The 21,039-nt window shown below is 41.0% G+C and overlaps 1 long non-coding RNA gene across 1 annotated transcript in view; it reads left to right on the top strand.

Annotated features, from left to right (window-relative positions):
- The first annotated feature begins 659 nt into the window (after positions 1 to 659).
- LOC114013544 (uncharacterized) overlaps positions 660 to 21,039 on the top strand; it is a 135,742-nt gene continuing 115,362 nt past the window's right edge. Inside the window, exons 1-4 of the long non-coding RNA XR_008748485.1 lie at positions 660 to 2,031; positions 3,562 to 5,869; positions 5,975 to 6,129; positions 6,807 to 6,901. This is a non-coding gene — a long non-coding RNA (uncharacterized LOC114013544). The remainder of the gene's footprint in view (positions 2,032 to 3,561; positions 5,870 to 5,974; positions 6,130 to 6,806; positions 6,902 to 21,039) is intronic.

Genomic DNA, 21,039 nt, shown 5'->3' on the forward strand with positions numbered 1-21,039 from the left:
GTGATGGTCCTGTTGCTAGGATAAGGCCTGAAGAATTTAGTTTTTAATTCCACATTATTTGCCTCAGTGCCATGAATATCCCTAGGTTTCCTCAGGCAAAAATACAACAAATACACAGAAAGAGAAAGAGAAGTGACATGCGGATAGAAAAGGAGACAGAGCACGGGAAAGGACTGGAGCCAGGTCAATAGAAGCTTTTGGGAAAATGTCTGCTCAGCTGTCTGCAATCACCTGGGTTTGAAAGGCAGGCAGGAAGGAAGATTGGTTTGGCTTGAGAAGGAGGCCTTTGATGCTTTAGATACCACAGAGAGAAATACGCATTTCTTCCCATTAGAAGTCTGTTGACTTTCCTAATTAAGATAAACATGTTTCTGAAGAAGTTAGCTCTCACAGTACTACATTTGTAAAAACAACCATGCTTTTAAAATATATACACAGACAAGAACATGTGCCAAGAACTAGTGCTGGTGTGGTCTTACAAATCACTTTACAGGAATATTTTTAAAACATTGCTTTATTTAAAAGTGAGCGAATTTCATTCCCTCCAGTCAATTAAATATCTAATTTCAACTCAAGTAGATAATAACCAAAGTATTTTTATATAAATGAATGAACAGTTAGAAAACTGTTAAACACACAGCCCTCAAGCATGAAAAATATATTCGTTTAACTGTTTTATTCTTTTATCGCTAATTTACTACAGAGATTTTGCACTTACATCATTTTAGTTTGTGGCACTGGGGGAAAGAAATCTTATTTCAAAAAGACTGATTCAGGTTGAAATTCTCAAGGATCCCTGTGCCACCTGCACTAATCCAGCAACTGCATTATGTGTGTGGTGAACAGTGCTGATAGACAGTCGTGATTTTTCCACAACAGCTGTTTTAAGAAAGAAGCCTCTGAAAACTTCCAGTGACCCAGTCCCTATAACAAAGCACATGCAAAATGTCAAAAAACATGTTGAATTCATAAAAAGACACAGTGCCTGTACAAAGGTGCAATGCCTGATATTTGAGGGATTAATGGTAATCTTCTACCCTTTCTAGGTGCCTGTACAAAGCCAGACAGTATCAAGTGATTTAAAGGAGCCCCTGTATCATTTACTGCCATTGTCAGACGCTCTGCGATCGATGAACGTCTTGATTGTTGATTCCACCTCCACAGTGGTTCTGCTAACTGGGATGTGATCCACGCCATCTGCCTCGTGATCTATCACACAACAATGTAGTGAAAAAAGAGATCACGTGATGCAAACATCCTATGTTTTGTGTCTGAAAATAAGTTGAGAAAAATTTAGGTCAGAGTATATGGGACAGAAAACAAACTGTGTGCCAAGATACACCATACATGTTGTTTATGTGTGTGTATACATATGTATAATTCATGCTTTTATCCTTAAACATCAACAAAAGTTTGTTATCAACAACAAAGCAAGCTATGCTTCAGTAAAAGTTTCAAAATTGGCTCAGTTGGAACAGACTTTTGCAGGTCTTTAAACAGTTGCTGTTTTTATTATGTGTCCAAAAGTATTCATAAGTAATATACGATGGATCAGAATTTATTGACATTCAGCTGCCTGCATGCCGTGTTATCTCGGAACCTCATAATCTCCAAACAGGCAAGCAAACACATTTTCCTCTCACTAATGTGTTCTTCCTTCTCCAATAGCCCCTCGTACTCCTTCATTTTTTTACCTCAATCTCTATGGTGAGCTTGGTGATCGGTTCATTGACTTTCTTCTCCCACCACCTTTGGCGTCTTGAAAAAAAATCCAACAGTCAGTTTTGTTTTCTTTCCTAGTGCCTATAGAAGCTACCTGGCTGTTCTCGGTTCTCATTCTGCCCGGGCACAGTTGCTTGTTCTGCCACATTCTGGGAATTGGCAGGCTTCTGCTTTACATGAGATACCCACGAGAGATGTCCCAAATGCAGATGGCATCTAACTGTCTGGGGGATGTCACTCAAAAGGTTAGATGTCTTGGTGAGGCTGCCGAGTAGATGTATTCTTCATTCTATTGTGCAAAACGATGAGGTGAGTTTGGTTCACAGTCGTTCATGTGTAACTAACTAACTAACTAATAATACCTCTGAAACTTGACCAGAGATGAAAGAAACCATTTCCTTCAGAGAGCTGGAAAAGTGGTTTCCCGTGCCGTGTGCTTTATGATACACACAGAAGTCTTTGTGGTTCATGTTGTTTATCCTTCATACTGTACGGAATTAGCTACATGCCTTAAAATGAGAGAATGTGTCACTTCTGACATGACTCTTCTTTTCTTTTTCTCCCCCTGCCCCCCCCCCCCCCCCCCCTTTTAAAATACCTGCTGTTCTTTTAGAAGCCTGCTACGAATAAAGATACGTGTGCTTATTCTGCTCAATTCCTGGCTCATAAAGTATCATACACTGTTATCTTTTCAGATTATCAGAATGGAATCCAGATTGGAAAATACTTTATTTCTTAATCTTACCAGGATTTGGCTTGAATTTCCTTAAAAATAAGCTGAGTTTGCTTTGCTTTCTAATCTCAGACCATTTTTTTCATACAAAAGCAAAAGGTGCCAGTGGCACGGCTACCTCATGTGATGAAACACACAGATTTCTCTTCTACTTATTTTATTTCTTGCATTCATCATTCATATTTAATGCCACAGGCATTTGACTTCTTAATTCCCTATATTGAATTGAAGAGGCATGCACAGCATACGCTCCAGTTTAATGGCTTGTAATTCTTCTTCATTGATGACATACTTTTCCACCTGAAAAACTTGGGGTACAAAACTTTCTCTCACGTCTGCAATGTAGTCAGAATCCTTAACAAGGTGGTGATGGTTGAAGAGCTTAATGCCTGGGAAGTGTAAGGTGCTAACCTTAAATGCCTCTTGGTTTGAGAGAATGTTGGCCTAAGGGGTTTTCTGTCAAGATTATATATATACATTTTTTTTTTCTTCTGTAGTTGAGCCTCAGCTGTTGACTTTTCTCCTGTTGACTCTAGAATGTGCCTCTTTGCTTTGCCATTCTCCCTGTGTGAGCCAAATTTCAAGCAATACACAACTCTCCTACCCTAAGCTAATTAGCATTAATCTACTGAATAGGTTTGCCAATAATATTTTCAACAAAAAGATTTCATGGACTTCAGCAGGACTAGCAGATCGTATGAATGATAAATTACTGTATCTGATGTCAGTATTTTGAACTAAGATATGATGGTCTCGTCATTACCCTGACCCTTCCTATTTATTTGCATCTCATAGGAGTGTTGCAATTAGGGTTGGTTATTTGTAAAAACTTAAGATTTTGGAATAAAATATTCTGCAGAACGAAGAAGCATTTAAGGCCGTTATAATAACACTGCACCTTTCCAGGTTTTCAGAACACTTTAGAAACATTTACCAACCCTCATAGCCCTGAAGCCTGGGTAGTCTTATCTTTTATTGATTTCCCAGATGGGTAGACTGAGACATTGAGGAGTTATGGTTTGCTAACTGTGAACACTCTGATAGCCAAATGCAATGTCTCCAGGAAAACAAAAAGTGACACTGAATTTCCCCTCTAACTATTACAGAGAAACCTTCTGGAAAGTTTCTCTCTGACACCTTCAGGATAACAGAGGAAAAGAGCACAGAGAGACATGAAGTTGCCTGGTTATTCAGGGAGAGCACGCCTGGATGAAAACAGGAGAATACGGAGGTGTTTCAGAATTCAACTCTGCTCCATAGTAGAGGAGGAGTATCTTTTCATTCAAAACTTTCTCAAAGCGCATGTCCTTCATGGAAATAGGTGGAGTGTGGATGGATGGGGAGAAGATTTTCAGAAGAGGAGGGCTAGGGAGGAGAACGGGTCCAGTTTGGTTCCCTGTGTAGGCTTGAAGCTAGGCACTAGCTGATGAGAGCTGTGAAGAGTGAATGTACAGCTTTTTGAACAGTGTTAAAACCTCTGCTGTCTTAGTAGTGTGTTTATTGGGCTCCTCTTTCTCTCCTGGTGTGAGATTCTGTGAAACCATTTACTGCCTGGCGGTGACCTCTCTGTATATGGCTGCTTCGTGTCTGTGACTCCAGTGCAGCCAAACCACAGCTGTCCTGCTGTGAAAAGGCTTTATTTGTTTTCAGGTGCGTAGTGAAGAGGAGGAGGAGAGGTGGATGTTTTCCAGGTACTGGTATTTTTCAACGTAACGTTAATTTTTCAGGAAGCTCCAAGAAGTGAAAGAAGCTCTACTTGAGTGAGTGTGGTGGTCACGAGAAAATGAAAATTTTTCTGTTGATGAATGGTGATTCAACCTTAGTTTTCATAATAGCCTTGAAGTTTTCCTTTGGACTATATCCTAAAATATTAAAAAACCCAACAAAACTATATAAGTTGCAAAAGATCTTTGAACATCTCGGTACCGAAGTACTTATGTCTGGGAGGGTTTTGGGGATCATGTAGCTCATGTCCCAAGGCAGGAGCAGCTCTACATAAAATGCACTTCAGTTGTCAGGTGTTTTTTTCCCTTGGAAATTTTCTGTTATTTTATAACTTCCCAACAGTTCTGCTCCCCGCACCAAAGATCTTAATATATTTAGTGTTCTGATTTCTCTTTAGTAGTTAGAAATGTCTCAGAAAGTGGTTATTAATAAATCATTAAAGGTTTGCATCTCATTTAATTTTCTTGCTGCTCTACTACTCTGTATTTTCAACCATAGTACAAAGTCATTCTGAAAATATAAAGAGAACTTTTTTTACAGTGGTGTTGAATCTAAATGATGAGGACAAACCTGGAGATTTGCTCTTTACCTGTAATACTTTTTATTATTCAAGTTATTTGCTTAGATAAAAGATTTCTTAGCCTGATCTTGTTTTATCTGGCATCTAGGAAGAAGAAATAATCGTGTATGCAGGGCTTTACAAACTGCATTTCTTTAAGAGAACATGGAGTCACTTCACCAATAGGGCTTTCTAGGGAATAGGGAATAGCAAGGTTGAATATAACGCTTGATAACTACAGATATTTTCAGTAGCACCAAAGGAGGTATGGGAAGTGATGAAAAAACTTATGAAAGGTAAACGGACTATAACTCATACTAAGTATCTCCCCTTGTGCAGAAGCTCTTTTTAAATTACTCAGATAAATGAGCTCATTTATGGAATATTTTGTACTGCATGAACTTATATGGGCACCTGTCATGTATATATATTTTTAATACTGAACTCATATAGATGGCTTAAAGTCCCCCTTGCCCTTTAGTAAATTTAAATCTCCCACAAAGCTGCTGAACAGTAGTCATAAAGAAACATTTATGGTTCAACATAATTTCCCTTCATTTCTTTTTCTCTTTCTTTAAAAAAAAAAAAAGGCAGTTTAAAAGTAATAAAGCACTTCCTTCTGTAAATCTTTGATCTTTTTTCTTCCTAAGGGAAGATTAATTTGTAAATATGCTAATGGATTTGTATAATATGAAACCTTCATAAGAAAAACTACATTAGTTCATATGAATGAACACATCTATCTTATTCAATTTATAAACTAATGGCTGAGAGCATCAACACTGCATTCTGCTTGGTCTCATGTCCAAAATCACTGCTTGTATTTCTAAGACAACATAGAATTTTATAAAAAAATTGTTAAATATGGCTAATTTTGTTGCTCCTGACTTCCTTTTTTTTCCTTTTTCTTTCCTTTAGTTGCAGTAGTGAGATGTGCTGCTGTTTCAGCCAGATGAATACCCTGCTCTGAAGAAATTAAATGTGATGGTCGTTGTGGTATGTGGGCGTAAGGTACTCAGCCGCATGCCCTCCTAATGAATCTCATTGGCTTACAGCAAGGAGCTGAGCATGTCAGCACAGTGATCACTCAGGTGGACAGTCCCAGAAGCTGCAGGACCAAGGCTGCCATGGTAGCTAAGTGTTCATCCAGGTTGCTCACATGAGCTGAGAAGTTGAGAAGTTGACCCTAGCCAGCACCTTGCTAAGGATAATGATGCTGCTGCTTTTCCTTCCAGCTACAAGGCTTGGAGGACTTGGATCCCACCAGTGTCTCTCTAGTTGCCCAACCACTGTGGCTGCAGTGCGGGAAAAACACATCTCTCCCCATGGCAGGAGCAGAAGGGATGGGATATGGGCAAGGTCTTCATGGGGCAGATTCACCCCAGTGGAGGTACAGTGAAAAGTGGTTCACTGGAACTTGCTTTTATTTATTTACTTATGTCCTGGGTGCCTTCAGGCATTGCAGAGTTCCCCCCCTTCCCTTTTGTTCCCCAGGCCCACAGTTCACCTCCTTCCTTATTTTTTCCTTTCTTTGATTTATTCTGATGCTTAGCTGAGAAGCCAGGGAGGGCCTGGAAGTGAGGCTATGGAACCTCTACCACATTTTCTCCAGAGAGACATGGGAGTGGTGATGGAGAGGACATGGAGAGGATGGGTAGAGCCTACTGTGTCTACCTCTTTCTTTCTGCCAGTGTCTCTTTGAGGTTTAATTTTCCCCATACTTTTTCTCTCCTGGTTTCTCTTCTCCTCTTTCCTTTCCTCAACCAAATGATATTAAGAGAAACTTGGCACTGTGTTAAATCAAGCGGATCTAAAACCCAGAGTCTGTGTGTTGCTCTGGCAGGGCTGTGCTGTGTGATTGTACAGTCACCCTCTGGCACACGAGCCTGCAGGGGAACACCGCTCTTAGCCATGGGTTCATCTCTCTGCCTCTCCACAAGGAAGGAAGCCACGTGTTTTGGTTTTATTCCCTTAAATATAACAGTATATCTTTTCACAAAAAGTGTGTGGGGAGGATTTAAATAGATTTTGAAGTTAGCCCTAATTCTGATCCAATTTTGCCTGCAGAATGAAGCTTAGCGCTGGAGGACTCTTAAGCGCTGACCCTGAACCTCTAAGCTTTCTACAGCTATTTTTCAGCATTGTAGGCCTGGTTTATTAAGGTAAGGATAGATATCTTGAACTTCAAGCCAGCATAGTCAATGAAGGACTTGTTTGATGTGCTTGCGTACGCAGTGCTGAGGAGGCACGTCATTAGCGGCTTCAGTGGTGATGTTTTCCCAAGGGCTGACAGATTTGTGTCCAGCTGTATCGCATGGCTTTCATCCTGCTAGCCATAAACAAAAGGTGAGCATTTCTCCGGGCACAGACCTTACCAAGATGCCTACCCACCCTCGCCTGACTGCTTCGCTCGTTTGATGCTATCATGCTCTGGATAAGAATAGAATTGTAATGTGTACCTTCAGGCTGGAGAAGAAGGAGCACGAGGAGGCGATCCACAGCTGATTTCTAATGGGGGTGGGTGGGAAGGAAGTGTCAAAAGCTGCTCAGAATAGATGAATATTATAAAGAGGCCTGAAAAGATCAGAAATAAGAGAGATTCAGATCTCTCTCTTTTATTTTTTTTTTCTTTTCCTCTCCAGGAAATTCTTTCCAGTGCTTCTCAATAATAGTGGGGATAGAGGGCGAGCAGAGCAAAACTGGTGGGAGAGACATAGCGGTTGTAATGAACAGAGCTTCAGACATGAGCTTGCAATGTGATATAGTCTTTAAAGTCTTTCTTTAAAAGAAAAGGCGGGGGGTGGAGGGAGGTTTAGGCTTTTCTCTAGCAAAGTTTTCTTCTTAACAGTCAAAAATAATAGAAAGTAGACATAGAAGAGATCTGTTAATTGATCTTGTCCATATCTTGCCCAACACAGGGTTATTCCCTGCAGCATATTTACTAGTGCTGAGTTCAGCTTTGTTTTTAAAACCTCCGCAGTGACAGTCTCCCCAGGGAAGTGGTGAAAGCCTGACTCTACAGCCACTACATCTCCCTGTCGATCTGCTTTGCAGAGGGAAACTCTCACAACAAGGAAATATTTTCTGACGTTCAGCCTACCTCCCCCCCCCCCCCCCCGTTTTTTTTTTTTTAATTCTGTCTTATTAATTCAATTTATACTCTTCCGTATCGTGCACAATAATGTCCTTCCAGGAGCACACCATGAGTTAGCTTGTAACACCAAAAAGCTGAATTCTTGAGAAAGAAGAGCTTTGCCTCACATTGATATCCTCTCAACCAAAGTACATGCATGATTTAACTACCTGACCCACCGCTGGCCCATAGATGGTTGTTAAAGAACTACCTTGACTGCAGGTAGAAGTTTTGAGTTGGCTACCTGCATTTTCTCTGCCTCTAAATTTGAGATATTCTGCATGAAACAGATACCAGAAATCAGTAGTATGAATCCTTAGGATTTTTAAAATTTATTTTCTGATCTGGATCCTTTTTCTTGCTTCACATTATCAACAGATGCCTGTCTGAAAAGCCTGTCCTTTTTCATTGCCTTTTCTTCCTTTCCTAATCTTAGCACTAGATTGTGATTTGGTCAGGGTCCTATTTAAATAGTTTTGGGGTTGCCAACATGGTGTGTTCTGATATTCAGATCTCATAATCCAATTTTGAAATTAAAGAGCTTGGGGCAAAAACACTCGCACAACTGAAATGCATGTTTTTGAGCACTGAGCCAGTGTTTTCTTAAAAAAAATATACCAAATCTCCTCTTTCTCTTCCCAATTAATATAACAAACATCATGCACAAAATCTTCCTTTTTAACTTGTGCCCTATATGAACACGAAGGACAGCAGAAATTTAAGCTGGAATACCATTTCAGGCGAGGTATCTGAAATTCCAACTGAATGCAAAAAATATGCAGAACAGCAACTGATTTATTGTGCCTCATTTGCTGTCTTAACAGAATGATGTTCTCTGTATTCCCAAAAATAAAAGCAACAGCAAGGAAAAAATAAGTCACACACACACACCCTTCCCCCAGGTTTTACTCCCCTCTGCCCAAGTCATTATTTTAAGTTTCTCGGTATTAAATCTAAAGGTTCATCAACTCACATCTTTACAGCTCTGTCTTTCTGTATACAGGACCCTGTCTGCCTGTTTCCTCTATTGCACTATTTTGTTTGTACTACTGTAATCATTTTGCTGGCCCAGATCTGTGTGGGTGTGCTGGCAGCTTTACAACAAAGTTACATGGGAACTGAGTTAAGGTTGAATATTTATTAGAAGAAGCCATCTGGCGTCAGGCTGTCTGTAGAGGGGGGGTTATTTCTTTAGTAGTCTCTCCTTTTTCTTTCTAGCTCTTCCTCCCTCTCCCTCCGTTTCTCATTTATGTGCCACATATATGTGAAAAGTGGAACACACATCTTGACATATTGATTTGATTCTTGATATTTATAGCAATTAACCCTGCTCATGTGATTATCCTCGTCCCCTCGCTCCATACCTCTCTCTCCCCCTCTTTCCCCCTGGTGGGGGATGTTTGGGGCTGGTTCCAGTGCTGGCAGCCCCACGGGTGCTGCAGGGCTCCCGCTCGTGCTGCTTCCCATAGGCTCTGGGCAGCTATAGCTTTGCTTAAACATCCCTCTTCTGCTTCTTCTACACTTTCCCTCCTCCAGCTCTTGAGCTCATAAAAGAGTGCTGCACTCCGAAAACTCCCGACTCACCATATTAAACAAACTAGCCAGCAGAAGGGTGTCCGTGCTATTTCACCATTTGTATGACATAGCCAGGCTTCAAAGTGCAGCACTAAATTGCCAAAAGATGTTTACTTTACTTGTTTAAGAGCTCCTCGTAATTCAATTGTTCTCTCTCCTGCAGTAGAAACACACATGCATCCTGAGAGCCGTGCTCTTGTGAGCTCCCACTAGTTATTTACCCACGGGGTTTCCTCCGTTGTTTTTTGCAGTGGTTGACTTTTTTTTTGGTGGTGTGTTGTTTTTTTTTTTTTTTTTTTTTTTTTTTCCAGGGGCTTACGGCTCAAGGTAATTTGTTTTTTCTGGGGTGCTCAACTGTAAAGACCTTGAAAGATACAGCTGTCTGGCTGCTTTTTGTTTTTCTTTCCCCAATGATAGACATTTAATGGTTTTTCCAAAAGAATTTTTTTCCTTTTTTCTTTTTTTTTTCTTTCCCAAACACACATGAAGTTGGACATCCAAAATTGATGGTCACCTTGGAAAACCTTGACCTATTTTTTTCTAGCAGCCCAGGGAAGCTGATGTAGTCTAGCTGGCAACCCTTTCCCACCGTTCCTGACTTTTGTAAGTTAATATTCCGACCTTGCAGCCTTGCGTAACCTCCTTATTCGTCGGTGTGGTGGTTTTGGTGGTGATGCCAGGTGGGAGAAGGGGAGCGCTGGGCAGCAGAGATTCTTTCCGCTGACAGAAACAGTGAGTCACCGCTGTCCTGTGATTATTCCCTGGCCTTTTTGCAAAAGACTGCCTGCAGGGATGAAAGGAAAGTCCTTTCTCCATGACCTATGCTGGGGGTTAGCAGCCGACCAAGCTCCAGCAAAGCATAAACACGTGGGCTGATTTTGAGCAGCATAAAGCAGGGAACAAGAGCTAGGAGCCATGGTGTATTGAAGGACACAAACTGGCAGAGATGGTTCCTAGCTTCAGCCTCTCACTACTTTTCCAGCAGCTGCTGCCCCATGATACCACTGGCTGGATGATTGGCAGCATGTTATCACCTCCCCCAGGTAGTGTCTCTTGGCTTGTCACGTCTTTCTGTAGGTTTAATCCGGGAAAGAAAAAAATAAGGATTTTTCCATGCAGTGTGCTAGGGTGGTTGAATAACCATGTTGCTTGTGGGAAAGGGATGGGGACTGGACCAAGGAGGTGGCCTGATGTGGGAGCAATGCAAGGAGAAGGTTGCTGTGAGGTGTGGGCGATAAAGGAGGCTGGAAAGAGTAGCTGCTGAGCTGACCTTCCTCTTTTCTAATGTTAAATGAAAGAGGTTGCTCACGTAACTAGCCCACAGTTATTCTTCCATCCATAGTGCATGAAGAGCAAGGCAAGTCCTCTGGTGAGCACCAGTGATCTTAGCCTCTGATGCTCTAGCAAAACGAGAGAGGAAGAAGGTGAATCACTTAGGCTCTGTTTTACATGCCCTATGCACAATGAAGCGAGCCAGCCCTGGATCTGAAGTTTACCAAGACTTTTGTTGCCCAGCAGACTGGAAGAGTTGTTTAAGTCACTGGGCAAGAGATGTTGACTTTATTACTGCTCTTATTCTGTTTGTCCTTTGGCAGGATGCTTAAGTCACCTTGTCTCACTTGTAAAAGCGTAACAATAATTACCTTCTCCTAGAAGTATTGCAAATCAAAGACTGCTGTTGGTAGTAAAATAGTCCGAGATGCTTAGAAAAAAATGTTGTGCCAAGGTGTATAGCTTAGTCTCCTTTGTCAGCCCCAGATGTCTGGCAGCTATGCTATTCCACTGATACAAAATATTTTATGTATAAAAGAACAGGCTGAACTGTTAGTTACTAGTTTGAACAAAATAATAAAAGGAGTTTTGATTTCAGTTTTGCTTTAAAGCTTGTTGCACTTATCAGCTTTCCAAGCTCTCTGGACAGGCAGTGTAGGTATTAATCTCCAGTGAAGTATGCCAGCACTCACCCCAGGTTGGTGTTACACAGGCCAGACCAGATAACACCGGAGCAAGGACGGTCATGGAGCAGCAGCTTCTGCCAAGGACGAGAAACCAGCCATGAGCCAGGATGAGCATTCAGGATGGAGCAGGACATGGGAGAACATCGGTCCCAGATTGAGTAGGTTAAGCAGTGAGTACTGTCACCAATTAGAATAACCATAAAAAGCCAGACATTCCTTGCTGAAATAACTCATACCAGATCCTGAGCACTGCGTTACCTTTCAGCAGAGCTCTGAGAGGGAGCCGTGGCCTCTGCAACATATCAATCTGATCTGGAAAAAGGGACAGAGAAAGCTTGTTCCCATCTCCTTTCCTAGACCACTCCATCTCATTAGTGTTACTCCTTGTGATGGCCCTTCTGAGGCTCTTTCCCCACCTCTAAACCCTACTCAGCTTTTCAGAAATACCTTTTCTGGTGTCCCCCTCCCTTTCTGTTAGCACAGATGCTCCCAGACTATAATTCTTCTGGCTGATTTGGGGGTGACTCATGAAGCTGGCAGCTTCATCTTCTAGATCTCCCGTCCTATTAAAATACAAAATTTGGCCCACTGTGCTCCAGACATGGATTTGGGAACTCCTCCAGAGCAGAGGTAAGGGGAGCTAGAAATGCAAACCAAGAAAGCAGGACCACCTGAGGTCCTCTACCTGTCTCCTTGGAGAAGCTTCCTTAGTCCTTTGCTTGAAAAAAATTACACTCGGGGAAAAACCAGAGCAGCTAACCTACCTAACGTGTAAGCACGAGGTAAGGGAGCCTGTGTTTCAATGTGTGCGTTCAAGCTGGCAAGTAGCTTGTTTTTCAGTACCAGAAGTGAGTAAATACTTTAGATTTGCCCGTTCTCATCTTTCCGGGTAGTCATTTAAAAAGTTTCAGTTCAGCATTTTTTTTTTTTTTTTGTATTTGACAGTTGTGATTAAATTTACCTGTAGCCAAATTTATTACACGAGTTTTTAAACATACACATGTAAAAGTGCTGGCGTGTACTTGAATGAAAAATACAAGTTAAATAATGATAACAAAGTAAAATACAGGCTTCAAAATAATACGAATCCAAGCACTGTGATTTATCTTGGAAGAGGAGATGAGTATCTGAATTGTAGTAGGAACACGTGGCTCCTGTGGTTGAGCAAACTCATCCTCCCAGCCCAACAGTTATTCAGAGAAAGAGCCAAGTGACACAATTTAAGTAACAGCTATGCTAAAATCCTCATTGGTTTAGTATTTTTGCAAAAGGAGCATGAAGAAATGACAAAAATGCAGGGTTTTTGAATTTTTAAGTATGAAGTGCATCGATACCAAATCCAGTATATACAGTATCCATATTCTGTTCTGGTGAATATTTTTTTACAGCAGTGAAACATCCTTAGGACCCTAAAATTAAACTTTTCAGACATCAGTGAGGACATGACCATTCACTCATTCTGCAGGCTTCTGCAACACAACTGTCTTTGAATATTTTTTTTCTTTGGGGGAAAGTGTCTTGTGTAAATTTTTTTTTAGTCTCTATCAACTGCTTTAAAATTTAGTCACTATTCACAATAGCCACCTCTCTAACCCACGGCTTCAGGATGCAAGCAGGGGAAAAAAGCACTGCGCATCAGGGGTGCGCTTGTGCTACCCGGTGTGGCTGCTCACACGTGTGTGCACACACACACAGGGTCTCTCTGCCTTCTTTGTGGCAATGAACAGGGGATGCTTTTATTTGGGAGAGGGGTTTATTAGGTGTTTTCCAGTATTGCCAAAACAGGCGTGCTTCAGATAAGATACTTGCGTTAGAGGGATTTATGCTGCTTCCCCAGTTACTCGGAGAAACCCAGCTGCTCGAATCTGTCTGCACCAGGACCCAGATACTTTACTTACGAAATAGCATGTGGTTTTAAACCCCAAACTCTTCTCTCTTCTGCTCGCTTAGTAAAAAAAAATATTTTTTATTGTTGATTCTTGACTTTTTCTTTTCAGACACAATTCCTCTAGGCTGTTTTTATTTCAACAAAAGGGGGGTGGGGTGGGGATAGGCTCAGCTAGTTATTCTGTGGCTTTTTGGTGAGGAATTAAGAAATATTCTAACAGTTTAATAATGATAATCTCCAAATAGTTCATAACGGCATTAAGGGTAATTAATGACATTTGAACAGTAAGAGAACTTAATCCTTAGGGAAATGTGATATCCACAATTTTATTTACATCTACAGTTGTTTCAAAGCTAAAGAGGGGGGGGAAATATTCTGTTTTTAAAATGGTTTCATACTTGCACTGTTTCAGATTTTATCTTAATTTATTATAAGCAAATAAAAAGAATAGAGTTTTTGCTAATAATAAAAACTGCATTCCATATTAGATCCAGTATCAGGTTAAAAATAAAGAGGAACTCTCATGTTTCCTGTGGGATTAAAATTTTCTGAAAATTATAAATCACCAGTGATACTGTGGTTTAGAAAGAAGGATATCTTCTTCTAAAAGACCCACATATTTACATTTAAAAAATATTTTTCAGAGCCTTTAGAGCCATTAAAAGAACTTAAATAATTTTGATGATAAATTCTATGTACTGTAGCTTTTATGTTTTAGTAGCACTTTTTATTTTTTCTTCACATAGCTGACCTCGCTAAACTTTTGAAAAATGCTGTTACATCCTTTTACGTTTTCACAATTTTACAATGAGGGGAAAAATAACTCCTATGATAGTTTTCAAGATAATACTTGAACTAGCCTGATTCAGATGTTTAGGTTTTGAAAATCAACAGAAGGAAAAGGGTTTAGTTGACCTTGGGTTTTGAGAATAAATAGGATAACACCTGATTCAAGACAGGAAGCTTTAGCTGGGGTAAATATACAGAGCAAACCAGAGTGTGTCAATCCAGTTTAGCATTTGAATGCAGCCTCTGCTCTTTTGGTTATGCTCTTGAGCCTGTTTCTACTTTTGGCTTTTACATTCCACAGAACTTCTGTAAAATCAGCAGGGACAGTGCTAATAAATTTATAATGTTGTTTTGTATTTCTGAACATAGTACCTCAGTAATTAAGTGAAATATTTATGATGAATATAAAACAATGCAAATTCATTTGTTTGCCTGAAAGCTAGCTTGTTATTTATTTAGATTTATCTTTGAATGATTCTTTAAATTGAATCATGGTATGAATGAGAGTGATATTTAATGCAGAGAAAATTTGCTGTAGTGTATTGATGCATTACGCTGTATTATCTAGTGTTAAAGCTATGCAGAGAATGATTAAAAACCCCCAGAAAACAAAAAAAACAACTTTGACCTAACAAGCATTCTTCAGTTGTGTGGTGTGGGGTTTTTTTGGTTTGTGTTTTTTTTTTTTTTTTTTTTTTTTCCGGGTAGAAATTCCACAAGCTAAATAATTTCCCAACAGCTGAAGCCTTTAATAAACCTTACGCTTAATCATAGTTGGACGCATATATGCAAACTGGATCTTGAATTATAGGACAGGTAGGAGTAGGTTCACCATAATGTGAGTTAATTTTTGTCTTAGCTGGCTGTATTTTGCTTCATGGGCTACTACTTCCAGTAGTTTTTTGTCATTTACAGTTTTCAATCCTCTAGCCAATTCTAATCCAATGAATGTAGTGACCTATGAAAGGAAATGTCTATGCAAAGAGTCCCTGTGTTGATGATTATGAACTAAATTGTTTACTTCAGCTGGACTTTTTTCTCCTTCCCTCAGTAAAAATTATTTTCCAAAAATAACTTCCTTGACAAATGTATTAAATTTGTTGCTCTCCTCATCTTTGTTTGACAGTCATCATGTTTATGTCATGCCTAAGGAATGGTTATCTTAATGTAAAAACCAGCAAATATATTTTAGTTTAAAAAGGATATTTTATTTCGAGGTTATTAAATGATAGTGTTGTATATCCACTAACAACAGTAGCTATATATAGTATTTTATGTAAATCTTGGATGGACTGCTAATGGTAAAAATATCTTGAGACTCATAGGTAGGAAGACTTTTAAGTTTTTAGAAACATTTAGCAGTGTATGGTATGCACATATTTTCTGTTTCTTGTTTGATCTTGCTTTTGCCAAAACAACTCTGAGCAATCAATGTTGACCGTCTCTTAGGTGAGTTGACAAAGTACGGCTTCCATAAGGTTCTATCTTACTGCTGAGTCTACAGCCAATACCTGGTTGCTTGGTGAAAATACAGCCATTATTTGGAAGGTTTATTTGGTGAAGCGTGCCATTCCTAAGCCTGATCATCCTCTTATGTTTATTTTATAAGCATACAAATAGATTTAAAAATAGCTTTTCTTCATTGTTACATGAAGGGCTCTAGGTTGCTGTGTTCAGACCGAGAGCAGGGTTCCTGGAGATTAGTACTACAGCAGAGTTTCTGCTGTATGGTCTTATGTTGTCACCAAATGTGCTGCCACTGGAGCACGGGTACTGTGATACATGAGCAGCTGGGGACACAGGGACGAGCTGTGTGTGACAGCGCTGAGCTGCAACGCGTGCAGCCCAAGGTGAAGGTAAGGATTTGCAGGTTGGCATTTCTGTTTGTTTGTTGGCTTCCCAATAACTCCAGAGGAGATTAACGGAAGACTAGGGAAAGTGCAGGCCCTCTCTGGGAGGGAACAGATGACCTGGGTGCCCGGGGTATGTAGAAGGCAGAGGTACTCAATGACTTTTTTGCCTTGGTCTTCACCTGCCAGCGCTCCATCCACACCACCCAAGTCACAGAAGGCAAAGGCAGGGACTGAGAGAATGAAGAACTGCCCACGCATAGGAGGAGATCAGGTCTGAGACCATCTAAGGAACCTGAAGGTGCACAGGTCCATGGACCTGATGAGATGCATCCATGGGTTCTGAGGGCACTGGCAGGTGAAGTTGCTAAGCTATTGTCCATCATATTTGAGAAGCTGTGGCAGTCGGGTGGAGTTCCCACCTACTGGAAAAGGAGAAACATGACCCCCACTTTTAAAAAAGGGAAAAAAGGAAGAACTGAGGACTTACAGGCCAGTTATTCTCATCTCTGTGCCTGGCCAGATCATGGATCAGATCCTCCTGGAAACTATGCTCATAGAAAGCTAAATAGAAAACTAAAATAGAAAGCTCATAGAAAACTAAAGCACATAGAAAACAGAGAGGTGATTGGTGACAGCCAGCATGGCTTCACTAAGAGCAAATCATGACTGACAGATTTGGTGGTCTTCTACAACAATGTTATAGTGTTGGTGGATAAGGGAAGAGCAACTGATGGCATCTACCTAGACTTGTGCAAAGCATTTGACACTGTCCTGCACAACACCCCTGTCTCCAGACTGGAAAGATGTGGGTTTTGGGGGTGGTGGATAAGGAATTGGCTGGATGGTCACACTCAAAGAGTTGTGGTCAGTGGCTCAGTGTCCAAGGGGAGACCAGCAATGGGTGGCATTTCTCAGGGGTTGGGACTGTGACTGGTGCTGTTGCCAATCTTTGTTGGTGACATGGCCAGTGGGATTGAGAGCACCCTGAGCAAGTTTGCTGATGACACCAAGATGTGTGGTGTGGTTGACACGCTGGAAGGAAGGGATGTCATCCAGAAGGACATTGACAATCTTGAGAGGTGATCCCATGCGAACCTTATGAAGTTCTACAAGGCCAAGTGCAAGGTCCTGCATGTGGGTTGGGGCAATCCCAAGCACAAATACAGGCTGGGTGGAGAATGGGTTGAGAGCAGCCCTGAGGAGAAGGGCTTGGGGGTGTTGGTGGACAAGAAGCTTAATGTGACCCAGAAATGTGCATTTGCATCCTAGAAAGCCAACCATACCCTGGGCTGGATCTAAAGCAGTGGGGCCAGCAGGGCGAGGGAGAGGATTCTCCCTCGCCACCCTGCTCTTGTGAGACCCGCCCCCGCAGCACTGCGTCCAGCTCTGGGGCCCTTGATGTAAGAAGGACATGGACCTTTTGGAGCGAGCCCAGAGGAAGCCAAGATGGTCAGAGGGCTGGAGCACCTCTCCTGTGAAGACAGGCTGGGAGAGTTGGGGCTGTTCAGACTGGAGAAAAGCAGGCTTCGGGGGGGGGTGCCTTAAAGCAGCTCCCAGTACCTGAGGGAGAGCTACAAGAAAGCTGGGGAGGGGCTTCTTACAGGGACATGTCATGACAAGACAAGGGGGAATGGCTTTAAGCTGAAAGAGGGCAGATGCAGGTCAGATATCAGGAAGAACCTCTCCCCATGAGGGCGGCGAGGCGGTGGGCCAGGCTGCCCAGAGCAGCTGTGGGTGCCCCATCCCTGGCAGTGCTCCAGGCCAGGCTGGATGGGGCTGGGAGCAGCCTGGGCTGGGTGGCGTCCCTGCCCGGGGCCATTAAGGTCCCTTCCAACCCAAACCATTCCATGATTCTATGAACGTTAGCAAGGTGTTACGAGATACCAAGCCAGAGATGTGCTGTTCTGGTCAGGAGCTGAAAAAGGAGTTTTGAATGACTCTATTGACAACTTTAAGAAAGTTTTGGACATTTTTTTTTTTTTTCCTTTCTTTTGTCTTTTAGAGAAAAGACACAGCTTAGAATTAACTCCTGTATTTGCTTTTGTCATTGAATGTTTTATTTTTACACTGACACCTTAATTTTGGTAATTTTTTCTATTAATATATGTATCACACATGGACTAACAATGGCATAAAATATAGCCATTAACTCTAAGATTTAACAGGGTAAATTTGCAATAAATCAACCATGCCTGCTGCTTACTTTCTGGGCTCTTAGAAAACTATTTGAAGCATGCTGTAAACATAGAGGAGGGCTCAGTAAGTTTAGTCGGCTTGAGATGTGCTACTGTGTGTATAAGAATGTAAAGAAACTATAAGAATGTTGTTTAGAGTCTTTTGCTGCCACATGCACTTTTTGGAAAACAATTTGCTTTTGGAAATGCAAATCAGGCACTAGGATTTGATGCCATAGTAGGGCTGTGAAGCCAAAGAGTAGACCTCCAATAGTACAGAAATACTAAGCACGAAGAAAGGGAAAGGAGTGCTGTGCTCGTTTATTACCGCAGAAATCGAACTTGTGTTTATGCCTCAGTTAAAATTCAGACATGATGGGCAGTCCCTGTCACTCCTCCTGTTCCTATGTCAAAAGGTCCTGCTGGGCTTTCCTTCTTTTCAGACATTCCCAGAAAGATGTTGAAGCTGTCACCTTCAGTAAGTACGGTGATGCTTCTCTTTTCTTTCCAGCTTCAGTGGCATGAAATTTTCAGCTCTCCTCATTTTTAAAATATTAAAATTTATTTCTCCTGGTGGATTCCCCATGTGGAGAGATTTAAAGAAATATATGAAGCACATTCATAACAAAGAACAAGCAAACATTCCCACTCTCTCAATTACTTTTGATTAAAAAAAAAAAAAAGTAGTATTTTTTAGCAAATCTCATAATTTGGAGGGCTGCCGCAAGGCTCAGAGCCCCGAGCTGGCAGTGCTGTGGGAGTAACGGGGTGTGCTGTGGAAGGGCATGGCAGGGGGTGTCCTGCAATCGTCTTGATTAAACTTCAAGAAAGGAGGCTAAAAAAATCCTCTTTGAAGGGGTATTTTGGTTGATGTTATATTTCCTGATATTCCCGCATTACATGTAGAGTAGAGTCAAAAGTGTATTCAAAACTCTCAAAATAGAACTCCAAATACTCAAAATAGGACTCCAGTAGTACAAATAGCATTCAAAGCAGGGTGTGTAGAAGCAGCCCGTGCTCAGCTCCTGGCCGTTCCCGTGGTGGTGGGGCTGCGATGGCAGCAAGGCTCCAGCCCATGTTGCCAACCCTTAAAGATGTGCTGCTCCTCTGAGCATCCCAGCCTTGCTCCAGATCGCAAGCTCACTGTGGCATCTGCGGCCACAGCTATGGTTAGACTTCCTAGCCATTTTGCCACTTTAAGTAATAATGCTTTTATGTTGGGTTGGAGCAGACGTATTAAGTTTTTAGCCTTGGCTTGCTGATGACATTTTAGAAAAGTAGTTGGAAAAGGCCCATGAGAAGTTGAAAGTGCATGTACTCTAAGGAAAAAAATAATATTAAAAATATATTCGTTTACACTAATGATCTGAAACATTATAATCTCAGAAGGGCTTTCACTTTTTCACTGTTGAACCCTGCAGTATGTTTTTAGTAAGGGGATTACTAGCTATGCCCCCTGCCCCTCTCAAAAAAAAAAAAAAAAAAAAAAAAGAAAAGAAAAAAAAAAAAAAGAAACCACCAACCAAAACCCAACAAAAAACGCAAAAAGCCCAAACCCACATTAATGTTAGTAGTATAATTGCCCGAGTCCTAGGATGTGTTTCTCTGCTGTGGTTGACAGTGCTGGGGAAATAACTGGCTAAGTGATTCTTGGGTTTTAAACCACAAAAACCTGATAGTGAGTCCAATATTCACTTTTCAAACTTGGGAGGAACATGATTTTGACCTCGGAAAAGGCACAATGCCTGCACTCCTTAATATCCCCATAGATATTTTTTCCTTTGAGAAGCTCTGTAGGAATACCATGGTATGCCTGTAATAATGATTCCTTTTATCTTTTTTTTTTTTTCTTTTTTTTTTTCTTTTCTTTTTTTTCCTTGGCGTTTCAGCAGTTTCAGGTCATGGCCTAAACCTGGTAGCCCTCCAGAGCAGTCTCTGAGTCTGCCCATAATAAAATGTAATGTACATGATGGAAAGCAGACCCCAGCTTTGCTCCAATAGATAACAGTACTCTCTACCTTTGTAGAGATGATAATTATTAGGATTTTATGGTACGCAAGGTAACTTTTGGTTAGGAGAAGATTTAAGATCACTAGAATGTTTAGTTTTTGGGTGGTTGCTAGGTTTTAATATGTGCATATCTTTATTGGATGCTGTAAAGATGGCAGTGAGCTTACCTAACTGTGAAGATCAAGTGGGCGCTCTGAAGCATGAGGATATGGCCCAAACCCGCCAGGGTTTAGAGTGGAGGAATAGAGTATTTTGGGCAGGTTCTTGGAGGTACAAGTAAACTGGGGAAGCATGCAGCAGACTGAAAAAACACTGCTGTGCAAGGAGGCAGGTTCCAAGTGGTATCTTAGTAGCATGCAAATAGGTATTATAATTTTGGAAACGTGCTTGCAGACCACAAGACATAAACCCAATACAAGTGATAGACTACATTTAGGGCAAGTATTGAAGTCATGGTAATAGTGAAGAATGGTAAAGAAGTAAAAATGAGAAAAACTCACAAAAAAATTTTACTTAGAAAGCCAGACAGATATTTTCACTGTTCTTATTGGCTTTCTGAAAGCCACTTGTACTAACAGAGTTTTACCTCCATGTATTTAACTGGCAATCAGATACCATGCCAGTATAAAAAATTTGCTTTGATTATGAAATGAAAATAATTTTTAATGGAAATTGAAGTCATTTAGGTCTCAACCCTGCAAAGAGTTTTATGCTTTTGTTTAATTGGTGTTAATGTCTCTAAGTAGTCCCATGATGAATCCTATTGTTGAAAATGGTACTGCTCAACCTAGGGTACAGCTAAGCATATTAATATGTCTTTGCAGGGTTAAGGCTTGGTTTGCAGTTATATAGATTCATTTTCACTAGAGATCTCAAAAAGAGAAGCTTGAATTCAGAGTTAAACATACATTTTGCTTTCA

Source organism: Falco peregrinus, chromosome 8 (genome assembly GCF_023634155.1).
Source record: "Falco peregrinus isolate bFalPer1 chromosome 8, bFalPer1.pri, whole genome shotgun sequence".
Taxonomy (NCBI): domain Eukaryota; kingdom Metazoa; phylum Chordata; class Aves; order Falconiformes; family Falconidae; genus Falco; species Falco peregrinus.